This window comes from Symsagittifera roscoffensis, chromosome 9 (genome assembly GCF_963678635.1).
Source record: "Symsagittifera roscoffensis chromosome 9, txSymRosc1.1, whole genome shotgun sequence".
In the NCBI taxonomy this organism is placed as follows: Eukaryota; Metazoa; Xenacoelomorpha; order Acoela; family Convolutidae; genus Symsagittifera; species Symsagittifera roscoffensis.
Window position 1 is genome coordinate 53,213,799 of NC_087070.1, and position 6,000 is coordinate 53,219,798.

The following is a 6,000-nucleotide window of genomic DNA, read 5'->3' on the forward strand; positions in this document are numbered from 1 at the left end:
AGGCTGTGGAAGAGAAAAACAGAAAAAATTATAACATTTTTTAAAAAACAAAAAACTAAAAAGTTTTTGTTTGCAGCAATTTTTCACACATCAAAAAAAAAAAACAATTGAAAAATGCTCATTAGTTTGTGTTTCCACTTTGCTCTAAAATTAGATCACATGGTTTCATACTGATGGAATTTGCGCAAATCTAATGCAAGCTCGCATTTTAATTTAAAATTTTTAAGTCAAAAAATTATAAGACCATATATTTTTCGTTTGAAAATCAAAAAATGAAAATTTTCAAAAAAAACTCATTCCTTTTTCTGTTCATTTTTGCAATCACTGACTTTTTTCTTACTCTCTGTAAACTATGTCCAAAATATTGCCGCACTGCAAATATGTATGAGATAACTTAACCCAAAACACGACCGATCAAAATTTTAGGCTATTCAAAATTTTATAGAAAAAATCTTCTAAAAATGAAAAATGGCAAACTGTGACAGAAATTGATTTAACTGTAAATCAACAAGGCTGTGGAAGAGAAAAACAGAAAAAATTATAACATTTTTTAAAAAACAAAAAACTAAAAAGTTTTTGTTTGCAGCAATTTTTCACACATCAAAAAAAAAACAATTGAAAAATGCTCATTAGTTTGTGTTTCCACTTTGCTCTAAAATTATATCACATGGTTTTACACTGATGGATATTGCGCAAAAATTTTCACGCGAGTTTTTTCTTACTCTCTGTAGACTATATCCAAATAATGCCGCACTGCAAATATGTATAAGATAACTTAACCCAAAAAACACGATCGATCAAAGTTTTAGGCTGTTCAATATTTTATAAAAAAAAGCTTCTAATAATGAAATATGGCAAACTGTGACAGAACTTGATTTAACTGTAATTCAACAAGGCCATAGAAGAGAAAAACAGAAGAAATTATAACATTTTTAAAAATTAATAAAATAAAAATTTTTGTTTGCAGCAACTTTTCACACATCAAAAAAAAAAAACAATTGAAGAACTCTCATTAGTTTGGGTTTCCACTTTGCTCTAAAATTAGATCACATGGTTTCATACTGATGGAATTTGCGCAAATCTAATGCAAGCTCGCATTTTAATTTAAAATTTTTAAGTCAAAAAATTATAAGAGCATATATTTTTCGTTTGAAAATAAAAAATGAAAATTTTCAAAAAAAATTCATTCTTTTTCCTGTTTATTTTTGCATTCACTGACTTTTTCCAACTCTTTGTAGACTATATCTAAATATTGCCGCTCCGCAAATATGTATAAGATAACCTAACCCAAAAAACACGACCGATCAAAGTTTTAGGCTATTCAAAATTTTATAGAAAAAATCTTCTAATAATGAAAAATGGCAAACTGTGACAGAACTTGGTTTAACTGTAATTCAGCAAGGCCATAGAAGAAAAAAACAGAAGAAAGTATAACATTTTTGAAAAAACAATAAAATAAAAATTTTTGCTTGCAGCAATTTTTCACACATCAAAAAAAAAACAATTGAAGAACTCTCATTAGTTTGTGTTTCCACTTTGCTCTAAAATTATATCACATGGTTTTACACTGATGGAAGTTGCGCAACAATTTTTACGCGAGTTTTTTCTTACTCTCTGTAGACTATATCCAAATATTGCCGCACTGCAAATATGTTTAAGATAACTTAACCCAAAAAACACGATCGATCAAAGTTTTAGGCTATTCAAAATTTTATTAAAAAAGCTTCACATAATGAAATATGGCAAACTGTGACAGAACTTGGTTTAACTGTAATTCAGCAAGGCCATAGAAAAGAAAAACAGAAGAAATTATAACATTTTTAAAAAAACAATAAAATAAAATTTTTCTTTGCAGCAATTTTTCACACATCAAAAAAAAAACAATTGAAGAACTCTCATTAGTTTGTGTTTCCACTTTGCTCTAAAATTAGATCACATGGTTTCATACTGATGGAATTTGCGCAAATCTAATGCAAGCTCGCATTTTAATTTAAAGTTTTTAAGTCAAAAAATTATAAGACCATATATTTTTCGTTTGAAAATCAAAAAATGAAAATTTTCAAAAAAAATTCAATCTTTTTCCTGTTTATTTTTGCATTCACTGACTTTTTCCAACTCTTTGTAGACTATATCTTAATATTGCCGCACCGCAAATATGTATAAGATAACCTAACCCAAAAAACACGACCGATCATAGTTTTAGGCTATTCAATATTTTATAAAAAAAGCTTCTAATAATGAAATATGGCAAACTGTGACAGAACTTGGTTTAACTGTAATTCAACAAGGCCATAGAAGAGATTAACAGAAGAAATTAAAACATTTTTAAAAAAACAATAAAATAAAAAGTTTTTGTTTGCAGCAATTTTTCACACATCAAAAAAAAACAATTGAAGAACTCTTATTAGTTTGTGTTTCCACTTTGCTCTAAAATTAGATCACATGGTTTGATACTGATGGAATTTGCGCAAATCTAATGCAAGCTCGCATTTTAATTTAAAGTTTTTAAGTCAAAAAATTATAAGACCATATATTTTTCGTTTGAAAATCAAAAAATGAAAATTTTCAAAAAAAAATTCAATCTTTTTCCTGTTTATTTTTGCATTCACTGACTTTTTCCAACTCTTTGTAAAAAGTCAAATATTGCCGCACTGCAAATATGTATAAGATAACTTAACCCAAAAAACACGATCGATCAAAGTTTTAGGCTATTCAAAATTTTATAAAAAAAGCTTCACATAATGAAATATGGCAAACTGTGACAGAACTTGGTTTAACTGTAATTCAGCAAGGCCATAGAAGAGAAAAACAGAAGAAATTATAACATTTTAAAAAAAACAATAAAATAAAAATTTTTGTTTGCAGCAATTTTTCACACATCAAAAAAAAAACAATTGAAGAACTCTCATTAGTTTGTGTTTCCACTTTGCTCTAAAATTAGATCACATGGTTTCATACTGATGGAATTTGCGCAAATCTAATGCAAGCTCGCATTTTAATTTAAAATTTTTAAGTCAAAAAATTATAAGACCATATGTTTTTCGTTTGAAAATCAAAAAATGAAAATTTTCAAAAAAACTCATTCCTTTTTCTGTTCATTTTTGCAATCACTGACTTTTTTCTTACTCTCTGTAAACTATGTCCAAAATATTGCCGCACTGCAAATATGTATGAGATAACTTAACCCAAAAAACACGACCGATCAAAGTTTTAGGCTATTCAAAATTTTATAGAAAAAATCTTCTAATAATGAAAAATGGCAAACTGTGACAGAAATTGATTTAACTGTAATTCAACAAGGCCATGGAAGAAAAAAACTGAAGAAATTATAAAAAATTTTAAAAAACAAATAAATAAAAAGTTTTTGTTTGCAGCAATTTTTCACACATAAAAAAAAAAACAATTGAAAAATTCTCATTAGTTTGTGTTTCCACTTTGCTCTAAAATTATATCACATAGTTTTACACTGATGGAAGTTGCGCAACAATTTTTACGCGAGTTTTTTCTTACTCTCTGTAGACTATATACAAATATTGCCGCACTGCAAATATGTATAAGATAACTTAACCCAAAAAACACGATCGATCAAAGTTTTAGGCTTTTCAATATTTTATAAAAAAAGCTTCTAGTAATGAAATATGGCAAACTGTGACAGAACTTGGTTTAACTGTAATTCAACAAGGCCATAGAAGAGAAAAACAGAAGAAATTATAACATTTTTAAAAAAACAATAAAATAAAAAGTTTTTGTTTGCAGCAATTTTTCACACATCAAAAAAAAACAATTGAAGAACTCTCATTAGTTTGTGTTTCCACTTTGCTCTAAAATTAGATCACATGGTTTCATACTGATGGAATTTGCGCAAATCTAATGCAAGCTCGCACTTTAATTTAAAATTTTTAAGTCAAAAAATTATAAGACCATATATTTTTCGTTTGAAAATCAAAAAATGAAACTTTTAAAAATAAAGTCATTCTTTTTTCTGTTTAATTTTGCATTCACTGACTTTTTTCCAATTCTCTGTAGACTAAATCCAAATAATGCCGCACTGCAATTATGTATAACATAACTTAACCCAAAAGTACGACCGATCAAAGTCTTAGGCTATTCAATATTTTTTTTAGAAAAAGCTTCTAAAAATGAAATATAGCAAATTGTGACAGATTTTGATTTTATTGTGATTGAAAAAGACCATGAAAAAGAAAAACAGAAGAAATTATAACATTTTTAAAAAAACAATAAAATAAAAAATTTTTGTTTGCAGCAATTTTTTTCACATCAAGAAAAAACAATTGAAAGATTCTCATTGGTTTGTGTTTCCACGCTGCAGGGGCTCTAAAATTAGATCACATGGTTTTACACTGAGGGAATTTGCGCAACTCTAATGCAAGCTTGCATTTTAATTTAATATTTTTGTGTCAAAATATTATAAGAACATACATTTTTTCGTTTGAAAATCGAAAAATGACAGTTTTCAAAATAAAGTCATTCTTTTTTCTGTTTTTTTTTGCAGTAACTGACTTTTTTCCAATTCTCTGTAGACTATATCCAAATATTGCCGCACTGCAAGCATTTATAAGATAACTTAACACAAAAATTCAAAAAGTACGACCAAACAAATATTAGGCTATTCAATAGTTTTTTTTAGAAAAAAAGCTTCTAAAATGAAATATGGCAAACTGTGACAGAATTTGAATTTACTATGAATCAACAAGACCATGGAAGAGAAAAACAGAGGAAATTATAACAGTTTTTTAAAAAATAAAAAAATTAAGAAGTTTTTCTTTGCAGCAATTTTTCACACATCAAAAAAAAAAAACAGTTGAAAAATTCTCATTAGTTTGTGTTTCCGCACTGCAGGGGCTCTAAAAATAGATCACATAGTTTTACACTGGTGGAAGTTGCGCAACTCCAATGCAATATTGCGTTTAATTTTAAATTTTTCAAATTCAAAAAAATAAGACCATATAATTTTTCGATTGAAAATCGAAAAATGGAAACTTTTAAAAAAAAGTCATTCTTTTTCCTTTTTTTTTGCATTCGCTGACTTTTTCCAACTCTTTGTAGACTATATCCAAATATTAACTCACTGCAAATATGTATAAGATAACTTATCCCAAAAAACACGACCAATCATAGTTTTAGGCTATTCAATAATTTTTTAGAAAGAAGCTTAAAATAACGAAATATGGCAAACTGTGTCAGAAAATGATCTACAGTGATTCAAAAAGACCATGGAAGAGAAACAAGAACAAGTTTTAACATTTTTTAAAAAAAAACAATGAATTGAAATTTTTTGTTTGCAGCAATTTTTCTCACTTCAAAAAGAACAATTGAAAAATTCTCCTTAGTTTGTGTTTCCACACTGCAGGGGCTCTAAAATTAGATCACATGGTTTTACACTGACGGAATTTGCGCAAATCTAATGCAAGCTCGCATTTTAGTTTAAAATTTTTAGGTCTAAAAATTAAAAGACCATATACTTTTTCGTTTGAAAATCGAAAAATGAAAAATTTCAGAAAAAAGTCATTCTTTTTCTTGTTTATTTTTGCATTCACTGACTTTTTTCCAAATTTCTGTAGACTATATCCAAATATTGCCGCACTGCAAATATGTATAAGATAACTTAACCCAAAAAACACGACCGATCATAGTTTTAGGCTATTCAGTTTTTTTTTCGAAAAAGCGTCTAATAAGGAAATATGGCAAAATGTGTCAGAAAATGATTTACAGTGATTCAACATGACCATGGAAGAGAAACAAGAAGAAGTTTTAACATTTAAAAAAAAAACAATAAATTAAAATTTTTTGTTTGCAGCAATTTTTCACAAATCAAAAAAAACAATTGAAAAGTTCTCATTAGTTTGTGTTTCCACACTGCAGGGGCTCTAAAATTAGATCACATTGCTTTACACTGGTGGAAGTTGCGCAACTCTAATGCAATATCGCATTTTAATTTAAAATTTTTAGGTCTAAAAATTAAAAGATCATATACTTTTT